The following is a 24,659-nucleotide window of genomic DNA, read 5'->3' on the forward strand; positions in this document are numbered from 1 at the left end:
TCTGGACCCTCTCCAATGCCAGCACATCCTTCCTCAGATATGGGGCCCATAGCTGCTCACAGTACTCCAAATGTGGTCTGACCAAGTCCTTCTAAAGCCTAAGCATTACATCCTTGCTTTTACATTCTAGTACTCTCGAAATGAATGCTCAGATTGCATTTGCCTTCCTTACTACCGATTCAACCCGCAAGTCCTGCACTCGCACTCCCAAGTCCCCTTGCACCTTCAATTTCTGAATTCTCTCCTCATTCAGAAAATAGTCCATGCCTTTATTCCGTTTACCAAAGTGCATGACCGTACACTTCCCTATGCTGTGTTCCATCTGCCATTTCTTTACCCATTCTCCCAAGCTGTCCAATCCTTCTGCAGACTCCCTGCTTCCTCAATGCTACCTGACCCTCCACCTATCTTTGTATCATCCGCAGACTTGGCCACAAAGCCATCAATTCTGTCATCCAGATCATTAACATATAACATGAAAAGCAGCAGACCCAACACCAACCCCTGAGGAATACCACTTCACCGGCAGCCAACCAGAAAAGGCCCCCTCTATTCCCACTCTTTGCCTTCTGCCAGTCAGCCAATCTTCGATCCGTGCTAGTACCTTTCCTGTAATACCAGGGGCTCCTATCTTGTTTAGCAGCCTCATGTACGGCACCTTGTCAAAGGCTGTCTGAAAATCCATGAAGGACATAGATAAGGTGAATGATCACAGTCTTTTTCCCAGGGTAGAGGAATCTAAATCTAGACAGTGTAGGTTTAAGGTGAGAGGGGAAAGATTTAAAAGGGATCTGAGAGAAAAACTTTTCACACAGACGGTGGTGTTTTATGGAATGAGCAGCCAGAGGAATTGGTAGAACATTTTTAAAAACTTCATTTATACAGCACAGCAACCGGTCCTTCCGGCCCAACGAGCCCGCTCTGTCCACGTTAACCTACTAACCCATATGTCTTTGGAATGTGGGAGGAAACCAGAGCACCCGGAGGAAACTCACACAGACACACAGGGAGAACGCACAAACTCCTTACAGACAGCGGCGGGAATTGAGCCCCAATCGCTGGCACTGTAATAGTGTTACGCTAACCACTACGCTACTGTGCAAAAGGCACTTAGACAGGTGCATGGATCGGAAAGATTGAGAGGGATGTGGACCAAACATGGAGAAATGAGACTAGCTCAGGCAGACAACTTGGTCGGCATGGACGAGTTGGGCCAAAGGTCTTGTTTTTGTGCTATGACTCCATATGATGTAAAATACTACACAGTATTTTACACTAAGTAACCTCTGCACTCAGTACTTTCCACAGTTTTAATTGTAACAATGTCCACCAATTACATGACCTCCTCTCTAACTCTGGATCTGACACAATCACTCAAAGGAACCCGTAACCATCTGTACAGGCAATCACCCCTATCCACAGTTCTCTTGCAGGATACCCATTAACTTTACATATTAGTTGCTCTTTAACTTCAGTTGATTTTGAACATGATTCACCCTGTCAGTAACTCAGAGATACCTGTGCCCATGTGAACAGGGATCAGTTCCGTGGTGAGTTGATAAGGTTTGGTCTCGATCCTCATAATACAAAAACACACCCATGACAATTTGATTGGTGCAACATCCCCTTTATCCAGTTTACCTGCTGCAAGACCATGAATGTGATTTAAAAATATTTGATATCTGACCACTGGCACAAGAACTACACTTTAATGGGGAAAAATCTGAGCTTATCAGCATTCTGACAAAACAGTGAAGAGTGTCGATTCTGATATTCACCACTTTCAAAAGGTCTTGGTGACAGGACCAACCATACTGCCATCTTCATTACTTGTGTGTTAACTTATCTGTCAATCATCGCACAGCAAGGGTTTAGAGAAAGACACAGATAGATAAATCCAACTGCATCTCATTTATGTTTGTATAAACAACTTTCTCAGCATTTCCTCTCAGCTCACGGCCTGTTTGAGCTCCTTATCGAATGCTGACAGTGAAATTTTAGTCCATTTTAAATTCATGTTGCTTTGCCATTAGTTAGGGCAGATTTGCTGAAAGTTTTAGCTACAAAGAGAGTTCAAAAAATACAAAGATAGGCAAGGACTTCATTTATGTGGAGAGATTGAAGGATCTGGTGTTGTTCACCTTAGAGGAGTGAAGGTCGATGGATGATTAAATAGATGCATTCAGAATAACAAGAGTTCTTGTTAAAGGAGAGAGGAAGAGATGGTTTCCAGGGGCAAAAGAGTTAGAAATCAAAGGGTGTACATTTAAGATAATTGTCAAAAGAACAAGAGGACAGATAAAGTAATAAATTTTATGCAGTAAGCTGTGGCCTCCCTGATAAAGAGATGAAAAGAGATTTTAAAAAAAATTAAAGAGAGAATTGCACAAGTACTTGAAAACAAAAAAAAACTTGCATTGTTGTCAGAAATGAGCTTAAATAATGGGACTAATTGATCAAGAATGCCAGAGGGTCCATCCAGGAATGATGGGCCGAATGGCTGTATCATTCTGCAGTTCACAGCTGTGATCCTTCCTATTCTTGATATTCTTGGCCAGTTGTTCCCATCTGTCTCCATTTAAACCTGTGAAATCCCATTAGGGGGTTAAGTATGATTATTGACTCTGTGGTGAATGTAATGGATAGCCATGAGTGTTTAGCCTTGGTGCTGCAGCGGTGGAAAGTGATTGTAATTTGTATCCTCGGAGGGCTCTGGGGAGTTTGAATCTGAAACCAGGCATCTGGTCTGCAAACAGGCTTCACAAAGGATCCACAAAAGCTTCACAGGGTTTATTGTAAAGAGGTGCCATCTATATTTGTAAGCTAGCACACAGCAGGAGGCCATAAGTTGTGCTGAGACATACCAGCAGTGTTTGGCAAGGGACAGGCTGACATCTCACTGTGAGGTGAGGGATAGATGGACGCACATCCTAAGCATGCATTTTCCTCTTGGTTGCAACTCAGTGGGGAGCATGTTAGTGTCTGAGCTAGAAGGTAGTGGGTTCAATTCCCATTCCGGACTTCAGCACAAAAATCTAGGCTGACATCCTAAGAGGTCCTGCCTTTCAGACAACAAGCAAAACCAACGAAATCCTTCTCTCAATTTAAAATGACCTATTTTTAATCTTTCTTTACAAGGAGGGTCTTTGATCTGAAATGTTAACTGTTTCTCTTTCCATAAGTTCCACCTGAGCTGCTGAGAGTCTCCAGGACTTTCTGTTTTTATTTCAAATTTCCAAATTTGCATCTTTCCTTTATTTACTGCCACTTCTCCAGGAATGCCAACCTTAAAGAAGTTCTCTACACTCTGACAGGATTCCATCTGTTCTTTTGCCTCATGCACCTTCAGTGGTTTCTAGTCCCCTACTGGACCCCCTCCCCACCCTCTTTGTATTTTGAAACGACTCTTTTATCTCTTTCACTGTTCTGACAAAGAATCGTTGACATGAAATGTTAAGTCAGTGTTCCTCTCCACAGATGCTGCCTTACCTGCTGAGTGTTTCCAGCTTTTCTGCTTTTATTATGTAAAACTGATGTCTCACAGACTGTTTGATGGACAACCTGTGTCCGTGCTATATTTCTCTATGACTCACTGCACTCTTTGGTGAATGCATAAGAATCCACTGCACAATTTTGAAGAAGAGTTGTAGCTTTCACTAATGTCAATGCAAAGCTAAGTAGGAAGGTAGAAAGTGATGAGATTTCATGTAGAATATTGTGTTCAGTTTTGGTCAAGCTGCTATAGCAAAGATGCCGTTAAGCTGGAAAGTGTGCAGAGGGGATTTAGGAGGATGTTGGTGGGACTGTGTTCCCCGAGGTTGAGCAGGTTGTGAGTTTTTTCATTGGACTGTAGGAGAATGAGGGGTAATCTTACAGAGGTGTATAAAATCATGAGGGGTGAATGGTTCCCAGGGTTGGGGAACCAAGAACTAAGGGAATAAGAATGGGGAATAAGAATCAAGAATCAAGAACAACAAGAACAGGTTTAAGGTGAGAGGGGAAACATTTAATAGGAACCTGAAGGGTGACTGACCCGTGGTCAGTATATGGAACGAGCTGCCAGAGAGAGTGGTTGAGGCAGGTACATCAACAGTATTTACAAGTTACTTGGACAAGTACATGGACAAGAAAGGTTTAGAGGGATAAGGGCCAAATGAGGACAAATGGGACTAGCTTAGATGGGAATCTTGTTTCGGCATGGACTTGTTGGGCCGAAGGGCCCGTTTTCGTGCTGTATGACTCTATGACTCTATTTCAAAGAACAGTCAAGTGGATAGGAACAGTTTATGTGAGACAGCAACAGCACAGTAAATAGGGTGTAATATGGGAGTATGTGAGGTTCTCCATTTTGTTGGTAAAATCAGAAATGAGAAGTATTTTCTTAAATAATGAGAGATTAGAAAATTTTAACATTCAAAGGAAGCTGGACATCCTTGTACCCACATGCAGATGCAGCGGGCAGTGAGGAAAGCAAATAGTATGCTGGCCATTGCTAAAGGATTTGAATAAAGTAATGAAGATATCTTGTTACCATTATATAGAGTCATGGTGAGATCACAACTGGAGTATTATGTAAAATTATCTAAAAAGGCACATGCTTGCTATGGAGGGAGGGCAGGAAGGATTCATCTGACTGGTTCTTGAGATGGCAGGTCTGCTATATGGGGAGAGATTGCGTAGGTTATGTCACTATTCTTCACAGTGTAAAAAAAAATGAGGCGTGCATACAAAATTCTTAGAGGACTCAAAACGGTAGATGTAGCGAGGATGTTTCCTGTGGATGAGGAGTCAAGAACTTGGGGTAACAGTCTCAAAATAAGGGGTAAGCCGGTCAGGGACTGAAATAGGGAGGGAAAAAAGGGGGTGCACTTTTCGAATTCTCCAACCAGAGGGCTAAGGAAGCTCTGTCATTTGGATTTTAGAGAAATATAGAACATATAGAACACTACAGCACAGTACAGGTCCTTCGGCTGACATTTTATCCTGCTCTAAGATCTATCTAACCCTTCCTTCCCACATAGCCCTCTATTTTTCTATCATTCATGTGGCTATCTAAGAGTCTCTTAAATGTCCCTAATGTATCTGCCCCCACAACCTCTGCAGGCAGTGCGTTCCACGCACCCACCACTCTCTGTGTAAAAAACCTACCCCTGACATCCCCCTTATACCTTTCTCCAATCACCTTAAAATTATGTCCCCTCGTGTTAGCCATTGTCACACTGGGAAAAAGTCTCTGACTGTCCACTCGATCTATGCCTCTTATCATCTTGTACACCTCCATCAAGTCCCCTCTCATCGTCCTTCTCTCCAAAGAGAAAAGCTCTAGCTCGCTCAACCTATCCTCATGAGACATACTCTCCAATCCAGGCAGCATCCTGTAAATCTCCTCTGCACCTCCTCTAAAGCTTCCACACCCTTCCTATAATGGGACAACCAGAACTGAACACAATACTCCAAGTGTGGTCTGACCGGAGTTCTATAGAGCTGCAACATCATTAGTGTGGGTCAAAGTAGAAGATCAGCTATACTCTTATTGAGCAGTGGAGCAGTATCCAAGGGTCAGGTGCTCTTATTTCTTATGTTCTTATATCCTGGACAATAATTAACTTTACTGAAATACATTGCAGCTTGTAGGAGCTTGCTTTGAAGAAAGTTGAAGAGTCAAAAACTAAAGGGCATAAGTTTAAGGTAAGAGGGGAAAGATTTAAAGGGGACTTAGGGGCAACTTCTTCACACAGAGGGCGGTGGGTATATGGACCGAGCTGCCAGAAGAAGTGGTAGAGGTGGGGTCAATCTGCATCTGTGGGAGGAAAGGAATTGTCAGCATTTCAGGTCAAAACCTTGAGTTCCTCCAGCAGATTGTTTGCTGTCCCTTTAAATCTTTCCCCTTGCACTTTAAGCCTATGTGCTCTAGTTTTAGACTCCCCTACCCTGGGAAAAAAAGATTGTGACTATCTTGATATTGGTATTGGTTTATTATTGTCACTTGTACCAAGGTATAGTGAAAAACTTGTCTTGCATACCAATCGTACAAATCAATTGATTACACAGTGCATTGAGGGAGTACAGAGTGCATTGAGGTAGTACAGGGTAAAAACAATAACAGAATACAGAGTAAAGTGTTACAGCTGTAGGGAAGTGCATTGCAGGTAGACAATAAAGTGCAAGGTCATATCCATGGCCGTCATGGCTTTATAAACCTCGATAAACTCACCCCTCTGCCTCCTACACTCCAGGGAAAACAGTCCCAGCCTATCCAATCCCTCCTTTTAACTCAAGCCCTCCAGCATCGGAAACATCCTTGTGGATATCTTCTGCATCCTTTCCAGCTTAATCATATCAAATACCCCAATTCTATTCTCAAACTCTATATTAAGTATCCATGTCACCTGTGTTGTGAAGCAGCATTGAGAGGACCATGTGCAGCCGATGTGACTTTATCTTCTGTGTAATATTGCCGATAAGATATTAAGATATTTATTTATTAGTACCTCGAAACACACAGTAAAATACATCTTTTTGCATTGCTAAGAATGTGCTGGGGGCAGCCCGCAAGTGTTGCCACTCTTATGGCGCCAACATAGCATACCCACAGCTCCTAACCTGTACGCCTTTGGAATGTGGGAGGAAACCAGAGCACCCAGAGGAAACCCACGTAGACACGGGGAGAACATACAAACTCCTTACAGGCAGCAGCGGGTATTGAACCCAGGTCGCTGACGCTGTAATAGCATTATGCTAACCGACGTGCTACAATGTCCAGAATTACATTAATTTCTTTATAATGGCAGGTAGCAGTGGAGAACCTGGTCTTTCTTTCCAATCTTGCTGGCTCTCTAGTACTTAAAACTTGTTATACTTTCCAGTTTGTCATTGCCGAGCCCTCGATGAACATTGCTGTTGGCGATCCGGGATATTTTCATTACATTGCTTTCCTCAGCACTTGCTTTGTCTGGCATTTTTGTAAGCTCTCGATGCTCTTCAGTTGTCCTATCAGGCTATGTCTGTGATGCAGATAATGGTGACCTTTTATCAACCAGAAAGGGTTGACAGGAACAAGCTAAGTTGCCATTGCATCGTCAGCAAATGTGATCACTGTGGGTAAAGCAAATAATGGGAAGGGGTTTATCATAACCTTAGTGATGAAAGGGCAAACATACATTAGGAAATAATCTACACACAGTTAAGGCAATAAGAACAAAGCATGGATAAGAAAGGGTTTAAGTTTTCCAGACGATTTCCAAAAGCACTATGATTTCAAGTGGTGGTGCAGCAGTTTAGTGCTGCTGCTGCCTTACAGTTTGCACATTGTCCCTGTCCAAACTCCACACAAACCTGAAGTCAGGATCAACACACACCTACCAGTGTGGGTTTCTGCTGGGTGCTCAGATTTCCTCCCACTTTCCAAACACATGCTGTTAGGTTAGAATAGACCAAGGGCTGTTTGAAGAGCCCTTGGCCTCTTCTACCTATCACCTCCCAGCTTATTACATTTTCTCGCCCTCCCCCATCCTCCTACCTTCCCCCTCTCACCTGGACTCATCCATCACCTGCCAGCCTGCGCTCCTCCCCCTCTCCCTACCTTCTTATTCTTGCTTCTGCACTCTTCCTTTCCCATTCTGGTGAAGGATCTCAGCCTGAAATGTCGACTGTTTATTTCCCTCCATGGATGCTGCCTGACCTCCTGAGTTCCTCCAGCACTTTTTTTGCGTATTGCTCCAGATTCCAGCATCTGCAGAATTTGGTCACTCACAACTCTGTGACCAGATTCTGGTCTAACTCCATCTACAAGTTTGCAGATGACACCACCGTAGCAGGCAGTATCTCAAATAACAATGAGTCATAGTACAGGAGGAGGATAGAGATTCTACTGGCATGGTGTCTTGACAGCAACCTTTCCCTCAATGTCAGAAAAATGAAAGAGCTCGTCATTGACTTCAGGAAAGGGAGAGGTGCACACGCTCCTGTCTACATCAATGGTGCTGAGGTTGAAAGGGTTGAAAGCTTCAAGTTCCCAGGAGTGAACATACTAATAGCCTGTCCTGGTCCAACCACGTGGACGCCACAGCCAAGAAAGATCACCAGCACATCTACTTCCTCAGGAGGCTAAAGAAATTTTGCATATCCCCTTTAACACTCACCAATTTTTATCAATGCACCATAGAAAGCATCCTATATGGATGTATCAAGGCTTGGTATAGCAACTGTTCTGCCCGGGACCACAAGAAACTGCAGAGAGTTGTGGACACAGCCCAGCACATCACGGAAACCAATCTCTGTCTACACTTCTTGCTGCAACTATAAAGCAGCCGGCATAATCAAAGACCCTACCCACCCCAGACATTCCCTCTTCTCCCCTCTCCCATTGGGCAGAAGATACAAAAACTTGAAAGCATGTACCACCAGGCTCAAGGACAGCTTCAATCCCAAGTCTATGGCTATTAAATTGTCTTGTAGTATGATAAAATGGACACTTGACCTCACAATCTACCTCATTATGGGCTTGCACCTTATCGTCTGCCTGCACTGCACTTTCTCTGTAACTGTAACACTTTATTCTGCATTGTTTTTGTTATTACTTTCCTTTGCACTACCTCAAGGTACTGATGTGATGAAATGATCTGTATGGATGGCATGCAAAACAAAGGTTTTCACTGTACCTCGGTACATGTGACAATAATAAACCAATTTGCAAATTTAGAGGAACAACTACCGAAAGGGCAAAGGTTAATGAGAGCAGGCAGAATGAATGAAAATGTGGTTTAACGTGAGATTGGACACAAACAGGGCAGATGGGAATGCAGTCTAGACGGAAGATGGGGGGATGGGAGATGTTCAAAGAGATTCAGTAATACAGGGAAATGAGAAATTAATGTCAGTTCACACAGATACAAAAGGCAATAATGTGAAGCAGGGTAACAGCTTGGGGGAAATGTGTAGAAAAAGAACTGGGGCTCAGTTTTACATCAGTATTGGAATTGGCTGGAATTAGTTTATTATAGTCACATGTACTGAAGCACAGTGAAAAACTTGCCTTGCATACTGTCCATGCAGATCAATTCATTATAACAGTGCATTGAGGTAGTACAGGGTAAAACTATAATAGAATGTAGAATAAAGTTTGACAGCTACAGAGAAGGTGCAGTGCAGATATTGTTTAAACATTGATTGTGTCTATTCTCAGTCATCAGATGAATTATCAACATCACTGCTCAGTTTGGGTTTCACCAGGACAACTCCACAACAAATCCCATCCTAGCCATATTCCAAACATAGATCAAAGAGCCGAATTCCAGAGATAAAGTGAGACTGACTGTTCTTGACATCAAGACAGTGTTTGGCCAAGTGTGGCATCAAGGAGCCCTGGTAAATGGTTAATAGAAACTAAATGGAAGACTTTCCACTGGCTGGAACCATACTTTGCACAGTGGAAGATGGTTGTGGTTGTTGGAGATCAATCATCCCTGCCCCAGGACATCACTGCAGGAGTTCCAAAGGGCAATGTCCTCAGCCCAAGCATCTCCAGCTACTTTGTCAATAAGCTGCCTTCTGTCATAAGATCAGAGATGTTTGCTGATGATTCCATAATGTTCAATTCCATTTGCAACTCCTCAGAAAATTAAGCAATCCGTGGCTGCAGGTACCAAGACCTGGACAGCATTCAGTCACTTGCTGATCAGTGGCAAGTAACATTAGCATCACATGTGTGCCAACAAGGTGTCTAGCGTGCCCCTTGACATTCAATGACCTTAGCATTGTTATTTTTCTCATCACCAACAGCCTGGGGGTGGTCACCACTGACCAGAATGTTAACCATTACAGCCACATGGATCTGTCTACAAGAGCAAATCAGGTGCTGGGTGTTCAGAAGTGAATGACTCCCCATCAGACAACCTCAAATCTTTCCACATATACAAGGCTCACTTTAGGAGTGTGAAGATATTATCTCCACTTGCCTGGATGTGCAGTTCCAGCAACATTCAAGAAGTTCAACACCTTCTGGGATAAAACAAACAACTTGATTGGCATCCCATCCACCCTGCTCTACCTCAGGGGTAATGTGCTATCTCCAAAATCCACTGCATTTACTCCCTTTGGCTACTCTGACAGCAACTCCCAAACCAGCGACCTCTGCCACTGAGGACTTCCAGATTCATGGGGACGCAATCAGGTGCATGGGAAACACCATCACAAACAAGTTCTCCCTCCTTCTCACACACCAACCAGATTTGGAAATATTTCCCCATTCTTTCATCATCGCTGAAGCAAAATTCTGGGAATTCCCAACTCAACATCATTGGGTGTGAGTACTTTCACTCGACAGACTGCAGCCATTCAAGAAGGTGGCTCGCCAACACTTTCTCAAGGGAACCTCTGCACACGTCAATCTGATAATATAATGTCTGTCACTCAGGGCTTTCCAGGACATGAGGGCAATCGATGAACAGCCCGAGCTCGCACCACCCTCTTTTCTGAACTATGATAGCAGACCTGAGATGAGGATAATTGTTTTATATTAACCGACTGAGCTGCTTTGATGTTCAGATCATTACCATTGCACTCTAGTGCTCAGGGTCAGAGGATTATCTTTGCTAGATGTCTCTGTATTGATTTATATGGTAATCATGTCAAAGAGTTGAACATCTCATTGCTTTGGGTATCAGCGCACTGTCCTTTCACTTTTGAAGCCTGCCCATTTCAGGCTTGTCCGGGATGGAATATTTTTCCATTAATTGCTAAGAACTGAAACAAGTTTGGATCAGCTGCCATGCAGTGGGAACAGATTGATTAAAGTGAAGTGGTAAAATTAGCATGAGTGGGCACTAAACTGTCACTCTCATTTATGACTCTCTTATAGTCAAATGGCAACATTTGCATAATATGAGCCAATCTCCACCAGTGTCAAAATGGCCTGCTTACACGGCAGGGAAGATTTGTCTGGAAAGGGAACATCTGCATTAATTGGTCTGACAGTATAGTTTTAGTGAGACTTGGGCTATCTACCACAGGCACCTCAAGGACTTGAAAGATACCACCAATTATTTCTGTGCACAATCCTCCAAACTCTCTGGCCCCTCCCAGACCAACACCATTGAGCCCCTAGTTACCTTCAGTCAACTCTGTTAGACAGGCCACTGTTCGCATAGGCCCAATACCAGACTCGAAACAGGCACATTATTTTCAGCTCTGTCATGGGAAGACTTTACAGAGGAAAAGATTCAAAACCTCCTTGAAAAAATACAACATTCCCTCTTAATCTTGGAAATCTCTGGCCCATCGCCACTCAAAGTCGGGAAGGAGCATTCAGAATGAGAATGAAAACCTTTGGTTCGTGCGCTGGGACTATACAGATGCCCTGTGTAAGAGACTGAAGGAGCAGACCACCCTACAAACTACCCATCCAGCATGCCCCATCTGTGGAGGTGTCTTCAGGCCCAGCAATGGCTTCATTGACCACCTCATAACCCACAAAACCAGAGTGGAAGAGTGATTCTGAGGGTGAGGAGGGAGAGGGTGGCTGGGGAAGAAGGAGTAGAAGAAGAAGATGATGAAGAAAAAGAAGAAAATTCAATGATGTGCTTTGAAAAGCAAATTGGATAAATACTTGAAAATTAACAATATGCAAGTCTAAGGGCTGTGGGGAGTTGGACTAAAGATGCCATTAAACTGGAAAGAGTGCAGAAAAGATTTACAAGCATGTTGCCGGGACTCGAGGGATTGAGTCATCGAGGGAGGTTGAGCAGGTTGGGACTTTTTTCATTGGAGAGTAGGAGAATGAGGGGTGATCTTATAGAGGTGTATAAAATCATGAGGAGCATAGATAGGGTCAACGCATGCAGTCTTTTTCCCAGGGTTGGGGAATCAACAACTAGATGGGATAGGTTTAGGGTGAGAGGGGAGAGGTATAGTAGGAAGCTGAAGGGCAACATCTTCACCCAGAGGGTGGCCAGTATGTGGAATGAGCTGCCAGAAGAAGTGGTTGAGGCAGGTACATTAACACCAGTTAAAAGGTACTTAGACTGTTACATAGGAAAGGTTCAGAGAAATATGGGCCAAACAGTGGCAAATGGGACTGCCTTCAATGGGAGTCTTGGTAGGCATGGACCAGTTGGGCTGAAGGGCCCATTTCCATGCTGTATGACTCTATGACTAAATGGAAGCTCTTCGAAGAAGCAGCAGGTTGAATGGGCTCTTGCTGTGCCACACCATTCTCTTATTAGATATGAATGTGAACTCAGAGCAGTGCAGTGTAATGGTTATGTCACTGGACTAGTAATCGTACGAATACCTGTAGGAAATGCACCAGTACCTCTTTAAATTCAATATTCAGATAAAATTTTGACAGCAGTAAAAGTGGCCATGAAGCTGGTTTATCATAACAACTTTACTGTTTTTTACTAAAAATATACTTTATTCATAAAATATACAGTAATACAACTGGGACAAATCACTATCTTCGTTCACTGTATCAAGTAACGACCCAAGTGCTTCACTAATGAGCCATAGATGAGGGAGCCTGCCTCTCCTTGCTGGATCTGACCATAATGTTACTCACAGAATCATTCAGACTATCAGACGTGCTGGATTTTTATTAGATCAAGAAACCTCCACCACAACCTCTCCACCATTCTAATAAGCCACTTGGTTGGGAATAAATGTCTGTCTTGCAACGAATGTAAGAATAAATTTTAAAAAATACAAGATAATTAGCTTTGATTTCAAAAGCAACTGTGACAATGACAAAACTGTAAGAGAATTTTGCCAGCTCTGGTGATTTGGTGACAGATTTCTTTGCTCTATAGAAATTGCTATTATCCAGGGCAAACAGTGACCAAGATCATTGGATAGTTATGGTGGGATCTGGAAAGAGCAGGAATTCACTATTCTGAAGGATTTATATTGGGTTGGGAACAGGGAATTGGGAGTGAGGAGATGGAGTGACTTACGGCTGGGTGGACAAGTTTTCAATATAATGTCAGGGCAGAGCAGAGAGATAAAGGAAACACATTTGTGTAGCACCTAGTACAACTTCAAGGTACTCCAACATACTTTATTACCAATGAAAGGCTTTTGAAATGCAACCACTTTGCTAGCATTCATCCATGGGATGTCAAGGCCAGCATTTATTGTGTAGCCCATATTAATCCCTGAACAGAGTGGCTTGCTGGGCCATTTCAGGTGAGCCTGGAGCAACACACAGGCCAAACCAGGTAAAATTGGCAGATGACTGTCCAAGCCAGATGGTTTTTAAACAATAATTCGGTAGTTTCATGGCAATGCTGGTATCAGTTTACCTTTTTAAAACTTAGGTTTAATTTACCACTTGAATTTAAATTTCCAAGCTGATGTGGTGGTATTTGAACTCACATCCTGGAGTCTTTTACTTAAACGATGATGCTGAGGTATAAATATTGTCCAGGACCCAGAAAGGCATTTTTGTCCTAAGTACAGCAGCATTCATGACTCTTCAGATAATGAACAGTCCACATTCAAATGCAGCAAGACCTGGCCAATATCCTGGGCTGATAGGATTTTAAGTAACACTTGCACCACATAAGTGCCAGGCAATGACAAGAAAATCTAGCTATCAGCCCCTGACATTCAGTGGCACTACCATCACTGAATCCCCCACTATCAATATCCTGAGGGTTACCATTGACCAGAAATTGAACTGGAGTAGCCAGATACACAATGTGTTTACAAAGGCAGGTCAGAAGCGAGGAATCCCGCAGTAGGTACCTTACCTCCTAACTCCCCAAAACCTGTCCACCATCTGCAAGTTAGGGGTATGATGAAACACTCTCTGCTTGCCTGGATGACTGCAGCTTCAACAATGCTTCAACAATGCTCAAGAAGCTCGACACCATACCGGGCATGAGTAGTCTGCTTGATAGGCACCCTGTCTGCAACCATTCACTCACTCCACCATTGACGCACAGTAGCAGCAGCAACTCACCAAGACTCATTCTCAACTCATCAAGACTCACTCATTCCCCATTTCTCATTTCTTTTTTTCCCTTTTCCTTGGAGCAGACTTGATGGGCCGAATGGCCTGTTCCTGCTCCCTTGTCTTGTGATTTTGTGACTCCTGAGACAGCATCTTCCAAACCCACAACCTCTACTAGCTAGAAGATCAAGGGCAGCAAAAGCATGGAGAACACCACCCCCTGGAAGTTGCCCTCCAAGCCACACACTATCCTGACTTGGAAATATATCACCGTTCCTTCACCGTCGCTGGGTCAAAGTCCTGGAACTCCCTCCCTAACAGCACTGTGGGTATGCCCACACTCAAGTTTCAAGAAGACAGCTCACCACCACCTTCTCAAGAGCAACTAGGGGTGGGCAATTAAATGCTGGCTCAGCCTGCAGAGCCCACACCACTCGAATGAATACAAAGGTCACAGAGATGTTCAGGTACTCTGGCCCACTGAATCTGTGCTGAATCTAGCAACTATTTTTATACTCATGCTGCCCTAACCTATTTTAGTCTCCCCACATTCCCATTAATTCACCTGCACACTAGGGGCAATTGACACTGGCGGATTAACCTACCAACCTGCCATCTTTGGGAAACGGGAGGAAATGAGAGCCACGCGGTCACAGGTGAACATGCAAACGCCACACAGACAGCACCCAAGGTCACTGGAGCCGCGAGGCAGCGGCTCTTCCAGCTGCGTCATTGCATTCCCTTTTGTGTCGTGATCACAGAGAACAGGCTGGAATGAAAGTATCTGCCTGCTGTACTGTAAATGTCCTTAAATGAAGCCACAGCCTCAGCTACAATACTCTGCTTGTCCATTATTGCTGACAAGTCCAACAGTTGTAGGGTTTAGCTGGAATCGTAATTCACTCCATATAAACTTCTGGGGATAATGTTATTTAAACTGGAACCTTCTGTGTGACTTCTCTAACCTCACTCTGCACAATCAGCTCTTTTGCTTAAAACATTTGCCAAGTCACCAGTAGGCTACCGACTGGTAAATAGGATTAGAATAGATGGGTGCTTGATGGTCAGCATGGACATGGTGGGCGAAGGGCCTGTTTCTGTGCAGTATGACTGTAGATATTTGTGCAGTATGACTGCAGTATGACTGTAGATATTTGATAGAACTAAGAGGGAGCCCCTTCATCCCATTCTGTCAATTCTAGTTCTCTGAAAGAATGATTCAATTACATTGGTAAATGGTTAACTTATCGGACCAGTGTTCGAGATCATTGATCCAAAGACAAGAGTTCAAATCTCACCACAGCAGCTGGGGAATTCAAATTCAGGTAATTAATCAAAGGAGTTCAGGGAAAAAATGCTAATCTCAGTCATAATAACCACAAAATTACCCAAGTCATGAAAACCCATCTGGTTCATGAATGTCCTTTGGACCTTCTGAGGTGATGAGATGTCATTGACTAGAAATGTGAACCTTTTTACTACCTCCACAGATGCTGCCTGACCTGCTGAATATTTCTGGCATTCTCTGTTTTATCTTTAGAATGTTCCAGATGCTGGACTAATGATCTGAAGATGTCGCAGTTGGAAGATTTAAGCTCAGTTATTTAAGTAAATCTGGACTTAAATTGCCAGTGTGATGAATGGAGAACACAAAACTGTAAGGTTGTCAGAAGCACTCCATCTGATTGATCAAAGATCTGTGAGAAAGTTAATCTGTCATCCTTACACAGTCTGACCAAGGTGACTCCAGACCAAGAGCAATGTGAATGATTTTTAAATGTCCTTAAACACAGTAACTACAAAACTACTGCATTACTGTAGAAACTGTCTAGTTCACAATGTCATGAGACACTTGGAGCGGTGCAGTGGTGCAGCCTGTAGAGCTGCTGCCTCGCAGCTCAAGTGATCTGGGTTCAATCCTGACCTATGGTGATGTCTATGTGGAGTTTACACATTCTGACTGTGACCATGTCAGTTTCCTCTGGGTGGCCTGGTCTCCTCCTCTTTATCCTGAGATCCCAAGGATGTGCTGGTAGGTTAATCATACAGCATGGAAACAGGCTCTTTGGCCCAACGCATCCATGCTGACTAAGGTACTCACCTAGCTAGTCCCATTTGCCTGTGTTTGGCCCATATCCCTCTAAACCATTCCTATCCATATACTTATCCAAATGTCTTCTAAGTGGCATTATTGTCCCTCCCTTAACTACTTTCTCTGGCAGCTTCTTCCATATACGCACCACCCTCTGTGAAGAAGTTGCCCCTCAGGACCCTTTCAAATCTTTCTTCTCTATGCCCTCTAGTTTTTGGTTCCCTTACCCCGGGAAAAAGACTGTGTGCATCCACCCCATCTATAGTCCTCTATAAGGTCACCTCTCAAACTCCTACGCTTGAAGGAATAAAGTCCTAGTCTGCCCAACCTTTCCCTATAACTCAGGCCCTCTAGTGCTGGCAACATTCTTGTAAATCTTCTCTGCACTCTTTCCAGCTTAATGACATCCTTCTTATAACACAGTGACCAAAACTGTACAGAGAACTCCAGGTGTGGCCTCACCAATATCGTGGCTACTGCAAATCACCCCTAGGTTGTAGGTGAGTGGCAGAATCTTAGGAGGGTGAGAGGTGGGGGTGTTGATGGGAATGTTGTGATAATAATCTTGTAATGTTGGTGTAAATGGGTGGTGATGGTTGTTGTGGACTCAGTGGGCCAAGTGGACTGTTTCCAAGCTGTGTGAATCCATGTCTCAAGGGCATTTTTGGTCTGGTTTTGCTCACATATCCTACATACTGTCAAGCAAAATCCATCTCCTGAAACAGGCAATGGGGTCTTTGGACACCCAAGAGTATTTCTGGTGGTAGTTAAATCAAGTCAAACGGTTCTCTGAAACTTTAAAACTTTATTTAATCAGCACGATAACAGGCCCTTCCGGCCCAATGACCCCATGCCGCCCAATTACACCCATGTTAACCTACTAACCCGTATGTCTTTGGAATGTGGGAGGAAACCGGAGCACCTGGAGGAAACCCATGAAGACATGGGGAGAACATACAAACTCCTTACAGACAGTGGCTGGAATTGAACCTGGGTCACGCGCTGTAATAGCGTTATGCTAACCACTACACTATCTACCCCTTAAGCAGAGATGTAGGACCTAAGAGTCTGTTAACATGAATTTCCTTGAATATTGAGAAACGTTTGTATTCTTCATTCCTTGTTCCATCTTTACGTCTTTACCTCTCATTTTCTTAGACCCCACCCACCCGGGATATTCTCTCTTCTCTCCTCTTCTACTCGGTAGAAGATACAGGAGCCTGAGGGCACGTACCACCAGACTTAAGGACAGCTTCTACCCCACTGTGATAAGACTATTGAACGGTTCCCTTATACAATGAGATGGACTATGACCTCACGATCTACCTTGTTGTGACCTTGCACCTTATTGCACTGCACTTTCTCTGTAGCTGTGACACTTTACTCTGTACTGTTATTGTTTTTACCCGTACTACATCAATGCACTTTGTACTAATTGCACTGTGTAATGAATTGACCTGTACGATCGGTATGCAAGACAAGTTTTTTCACTGTACCTCGGTACAAGTGACAATAATAAACCAATACCAATAAATGGGAACTTCTTATTTGAAAGATTCCAAAGTGCCAAATGCATGCAACCATTAAAAAGCGTTGGTTATATTTCTAGTACCCAGACACCTGGGCTAAAGATCAGTCAGTGGGAGTCCAAATCCCACCATGGCAGATGGTGCATTTAAATTCAGTTCATTACTAAGAGATAGCAACAAGAGTGAGCTATTTGGTCCTTAATGCTCGCTTCATTATTCAATAAGATCACGGATTATCTTTTACCTCAGCACTACTTTCCTGCCTACCTCCATGATTCCATAATATCCAGAAACCTCTGTCTTGAATATACTCAGTAACTGACCCTTCATAGCTCTCTTGGGTTAAGAATCCGAAAGATTCACCTTTGGATGAAGAACTTTTTTTCTCATCTCAGTTCTGAGTGACAAATGTTTCTGGACATCCCAATCAGGGGAAATATCAACTCCACATCTACCCTGTTAATCCCCGCGTGAATTTTAAATATTTCAATGAAACCACCTCTCATTCTTCCAACTTAAAGAGGGTAAAGTTCAAGTCTGTTTAATCTCTCCTCATAAGACAAAGGCACATACTAGGAATCAACCCAGTACTCTCTCTCCGGTACACAGTATTCCAAATGTGGTATTAACAGTCATATAATTGGAGGAAGATTAATTAAATAAATCTGGATGTCCACGTCAGATGTTCGGTTCTGAGGAAGTGTCACTGACCCGAAACGGTGACTGTTTTCTCTTCCCACAGATTCTCTTTGTCTGGCTGAGTTCTTCCAGCGTTCCTGTTTTTGTTCCAACAAGAGAGAGTCAAACCACTTTGTCTTGGCATTCAGTGGCAGAAACATTACTGAAATATCAACATCCTGGGGACCACAGGGTGATCAGAAGTACACCTAGATCAGACACATGAATACTGGGGCTACAATAACTGGCCAGAGGATGGTCTCATCTCCTGACAACCATTTACAAAACATACACACTCTCCACCTGCCTGTCCTAACAACACTCAAAATGCTACGTAGTCAGTATCTAGACAAATCAGGTTAATTGATTGGCAGCCCAACAACTACAATATACATTAATTCCCTCTTCCAAAAGTGTAACTGCCCCAACTCAGCAATATTTCTTTGAAATCACCTCCCACAACATGTGACCTCTATCATCCAGAAGAGCAAAGGACAGCAAATAGGCTCATCACCACTGTCGGATCTGGCTATTGTCGAATCCGTAGGTTCTTTCAGGAGTGCAGGAATGAGTTGAAAGTAACTTGGTGCTTCACAAAGTTTTATTGGAAAAGTTTAAAACAAAGAAACAGTCACAGAGCACATGGCACTAGCTTTAATACTTCACAAGAACTTCACAAGACAAGGGAGCAGAAGCAGGCCATTTGGCCCATCGAGTCCGCTCCAAGGAAAAGGGAAGAAATGAGAAATGAGAAATGGGGGGGGGGGAGGAAGAAGAAGAAAAAAAAACTATTCTAATCCCAATTTCTGGCCTTATCCCCCTATCCCTTGATGCCCCAACTACTTAGATATCTATCTATCTCTTCCTTGAATGCCCCCAATGATCTGGCCTCCACTGCTGTACCTAGCAAGGAATTCCACAATTTCACCACCCTCTGGCTAAAGAAATTTCTCCTCATCTCTGTTTTGAAACTGTACCCTCTAATTCTAAGATTGTGCCCTCTGGTCCTGGACTCACCCACCAAGGGAAACAGCCTAGCCACATCTACTCTGTCCATTCCTTTCAACATTTTAAAAGTCACTATGAGGTTCCCTCTCATTCTTCTGTACTCCAGTGAGTACAGTCCAAGAGCCGACAAACGCTCATCATACGTAAGCCCTTCAATTCCGGGAATCATCCTCGTAAATCTCCTCTGAGCCATCTTCAACATCAGCACATCCTTCCTAAGATATGGGGCCCAAAACTGTACACAGTATTCCAAATGAGGCCTCACTAGTGCCCTGTAGAGCCTCATCAACGCTTCCTTACTTTTATAAACTATACCTCTCGAAATGAATGCCAAAATAGCATTCACTTTCTTTACCACCGATCCGACCTGGTGGTTAACCTTTAAGGTATCCTGCATGAGTATGCCCAAGTTCCTTTGTGCTTCTGTACTTTGAATTTTCTCTCCTTCTAGATAATAATCTGCCTGTTTATTTCTGTTTCGAAAGTGTACAACTGCACATTTCTCTACATTAAATCTCATCTGCCATTTCTTTGCCCATTCTCCTAAACTATCTAGGTCTCTCTGCAAACTTCTGTCTCCTCAATACTTCCTACTCCTCTCCCTATCTTGGTGTCATCCGCAAACTTACCCAAAAAACCATTTACCCCATCATCCAAATCGTTAATGTAAAAGGTAAAAAGGAGCGGCCCCAACACTGACCCCTGCGGAACACCACTAGTAACCGGTAGCCAACCAGAACAAGATCCTTTTATTTCCACCCTTTGCTTTCTGCCAACCAGCCAATGCTCCACCCATTCTGTTATCCTACCTGTAATTCCATGACCTTTCATCTTATTAATTAGTCCCTTATGAGGCACCTTGTCGAAGGCCTTTTGAAAGTCTAAATACACAACATCTACCGCCTCTCCCTTATCCACCCTACCTGTGATTTCTTCAAAAAACTCCAATAGGTTGGTCAGGCAGGATCTTCCCTTCACAAAACCATGTTGGCTTGGACCTATCTTGCCTTGCACCTCTAGGTATTCCGTAACCCCATCCTTGAGGATAGATTCCAATAACTTTCCCACCACTGACGTCAGACTAATAGGTCTGTAATTTCCTTTATGCTGCCTCCCTCCTTTCTTATACAACGGAACTACATTTGCAACCCTCCAGTCCTCCGGAACCATGCCGGAATCTATCGATTCCTGGAAAATTATCACTAATGCCTCCGCTATCTCTAAAGCCACCTCCTTCAGAACCCGGGGATGCACCTCATCTGGTCCGGGAGACTTATCTGTCTTTAGCCCATTTAGTTTTCCTAGCACCTTCTCTCTAGTAATCTTAACTGAACTCAGTTCCATTTTGTGAGACTCCTGACTAACCGGCACATTGCTGATGTCCTCCACAGTGAAGACCAATGCAAAATACTCATTCAATTCCTCTGCCATCTCTTTATCATCCATTATAATATCTCCTGCACCGTTATCAATTGGTCCTATATCAACCCGTGTCTGTCTTTTACTCCTTATATATTTTAAAAAACTCTTAGTATCCTTTCGAATGTTATCCGCCAACTTCCTTTCATAATTCATCTTTTCTTTCCTAATGACCTTCTTAGTTTCTCTCTGCAGGTTTTTAAAAGTTTCCCAGTCTTCTGTTTTCCCACTAATTTTTGCTTCTTTGTACGCCGTCCCTTTTGCTTTTATTTTAGCCTTCACCTCTCTTGTTATCCACATTTGTGCCTTTTTTCCATTCAAAACCTTTTTTCTTGGAGGATATCTATCCTGCATTTTCCTTATTTCCTGTAGAAATTCCTTCCATTTCTCCTCCGCTGTCCCTCCAGCCAGCTTACTCTTCCAATCAATTTGGGACAATTCCTCTCTCATACCATTGTAATTTCCTTTGTTCCACTGAAATATCGATACACCAGTTATCAGCTTCTCCTTCTCAAACTTGAAACTGAACTCAATCATATTGTGATCACTAGTTCCTAATGGTTCCTTTACCTTTAGTTCCCTAATCACCTCCGGTTCATTACACAGCACCCAATCCAAAACAGCCGATCCGCTGGTGGGCTCATCAACAAGTTGCTCCAAAAAACCATCCCGTAGACATTCCACAAACTCACTCTCCTGAGTTCTACTGCCTTGCTGGATTTCCCAGTCCACCTTCATGTTAAAATCCCCCATAATTATCTTCACATTGTCACTCTGGCATGCTTTTTCTATCTCAAACTGCAACTTACCGTCCACTTCCTGACTGCTATTTGGGGGCCTATATATGACTGCTACTATTGTCCTTTTACCCTTGCTATTTCTTAGCTCCACCCACAAGGATTCCACCTCTTCTGACCCAATGTCCTTCCTTTCTATTGATTTTATATCACTACTAACCATCATGGCCACACCACCCCCTCTGCCTACCCGCCTATCCTTCCTATACACTGTGTACCCCTGGAGAGTCAGTTCCCAATCACATCCATCATAAAGCCATGAATCAGTGATTGCCACAATGTCGTATTTATTAATCTGTAGTTGTGCCACTAGGTCATCTACTTTATTCCTAATGCTACGTGCATTTAAATATAGTACATTTAGTCCAGTATCTGCTATTGATTTTGTTGTACTTCTATTGTTCAGCAGATCATCCTGACTTTTCACCTGTCTATCCTTCTTACCATCTTCACTATGCACTATCTTAGACATGTTCCTATATAGCTCATCCTCTATCCTAACGTCCTGTATCCTAACATCCTGATTTGTTGTACTTCTATTATTCAGCAAATTATCCTGACTTTTCACCTGCCTGTCCTTCTTACCATCCTCACTGCACACTGTCTTGGATTTGTTTCTATAAACTTCCTCCCTTACCCTAGCATCTTGTATCCGAACATCCTGGTTTCCATCCCCCTGCCAGATTAGTTTAAACCCTCCCCAACAGCTAAATTAAACATTCCCACCAGGATATTGGACACTTTGGAGTTTAGGTGCAACCCATCTTTAGCAAATAGGTCATGCCTCCCCCAAAAAAGGTCCCAATTATCCAAAAATCTGAAGTCCTGCCCCCTGCACCAGTCACTCAGCCATGCATTCATCTGCCAGAGCTGTCTATTCTTTCTACCATTGGCACGTGGCACTGGTAGTAATCCTGAGATTACCACCCTTGAGGTCCTACTTCTCAACCTTCTCCCTAACGCCTTGTATTTCTCCTTCAGGACCTCTTCTCTTTTTCTACCTATGTCATTGGTACCTACATGTACCAAGACTTCTGGCTGCTCACCCTCTCCCCTCAGAATATTCTGGACTCGGTCCATGATATCCTGTACCCTGGCAGCAGGGAGGCAACACACCATCCGAGATTCATTGTCGGTTTCGCAGAATCTGCTATCTGTACCCCTTATTATAGAACCCCCAATAACCACTGCATTTCGCTTTCTCCGCTGGATGACAGTACCAGGCATGGTACCAAGGTCCCGGTTGCTGAGGTCTTCCTCTATCAGGACATCCTCTCCAACCGAATCTAAAATGAGATACCGGTTTTTGAGGGGGACCACCGCAGAGGTGCTGTCTACAAACTCTTTAACTCCTGTCTATTTCCTGCTCACTCTCCCTAATCAGCCAAAGGTCATTGAGCTGCTGCTCCAGACTCTCAATCCATTCCTTGAGGAGCCGCATCTCGGTGCACTTTGTGCAGATGTAGTTATCGGGGAGTCTGGTTGTCTCCCAGGGTCCCCACATCTGACATTCCAAACATAAGACCAACCCCAGATGCATACTGCTGAATACCACTGAGATCAACAAATAAACTAATAGCTTACCCCCTCTCTATAAATCTCGCCTCTTACCCGGTCTCGCCGAAGCCCTTTGAGCCAAAGCCCAAACCACTCTGCACCCTCTCACTCCGCTGCCCGCTCCGACGCTGCCCGCTGGATATGGCAGTCTTCTTTTTAAATCACCCGCGCACTTCTGAGTGATGTCACGCGCCTGCGCAGTCACTCACCGCTATCCCGAACGCTGGAAAGATAAAAAAGCTCACTCCTCATTAATTTACGGCACTCTCCGCTCTCTCGTCGCTGGAGGTGAGCCGAGACAAAAAGGAGCGAGAGCCAAGGGGGGGAAGAGAGCAAGAGAGTGATTAACAAAAAACAACACCTTTTATACCTGAAACAAGAGGTATTCTTTAGCTTACAATAGTCCAATCAGGAAAACTATTAGATACCTGTGACCAAACCAACTAATGGGAAAACACATATTCACCTGATGGATGAACCAATAAGCTTGGAAGCGGCCATTCCTTGTGCAGCCAATTGAGGTGTATTAAACATGATACATGTTAAAAAAACTACTTAAAACAGTCGAATCCAACACCCAGTTTCCCTCCAAGTCACACACTAACCTCGTTACCGATGGGTTAAAATCCTAGAGCATTATCCACCCAGGGCTCGAGGCACTCAGGTATAGGGAGATGCTAGACAGACTGAGCCTTTACTCCTTGGAGCATCGGAGACTGAGGGGTAATCTTATCGAGGTATATAAAATCATGAGGCGCTTAGGTAAGGTGGACGGTAACAGTTTTTTCCCCAGGGTAGGGGAGTCCAAAGCCAGGGTGCATAGATTTAGGGTGAGAGGGGAAAGATTTAAAAGGGTCCTTTTTTGGTATTAAGAACATAGAGCATAGAACAATACAGCACAATACAGGCCCTTCGGCCCACACTGTTGTACCGACCTTTAAATCTCGTCTAAGACTATCTAACCCCTTCCTCCCACATATCCCTCTATTTTAAATTCCTCCATATGCTTATCCAGTAATCTCTTGAATTTGACCAATGTACCTGCCTCCACCACTGCTCCAGGCAGCGTATTCCATGCCCCAACCACCCTCTGGGTAAAAAACCTTCCTCTGATATCTCCCTTGAACTTCCCACCCATTACTTTAAAGCCATGCCCTCTTGTATTAAGCATTGGTGCCCTGGGAAAGAGGCGCTGGCTGTCCACTCTATCTATTTCTCCTAATATTTTGTATACCTCTATCATGTCTCCCCTCATCCTCCTCTCTCCAATGAGTAAAGCCCTAGCTCCCTTAGTCTCTCCTCATAATGCATACCCTCTAAACCAGGCAGCGTCCTGGTAAATCTCCTCTGCACCCTTTCCAATGATTCCACATCCTTCCTATAATGAGGCGACCAGAACTGGACACAGTACTCTAAGTGTGGTCTAACCAGAGTTTTATAGAGCTGCATCATTACTTTGTGGCTCTTAAACTTGATCCCACGACTAATGAAAGCTAACACCCCATACGCTTTTTTAACTACCCTATCCACCTGTGTGGCAACTTTCAGGGATCTGTGGATATGAACCCCCAGATCCCTCTGCTCCTCCACTCTACCTAGAATCCTGCCATTAACTTTGTACTCTGCCTTGG

The sequence above is a fragment of the Pristis pectinata genome, chromosome 2 (assembly GCF_009764475.1).
Source record: "Pristis pectinata isolate sPriPec2 chromosome 2, sPriPec2.1.pri, whole genome shotgun sequence".
NCBI classification, from domain to species: Eukaryota; Metazoa; Chordata; class Chondrichthyes; order Rhinopristiformes; family Pristidae; genus Pristis; species Pristis pectinata.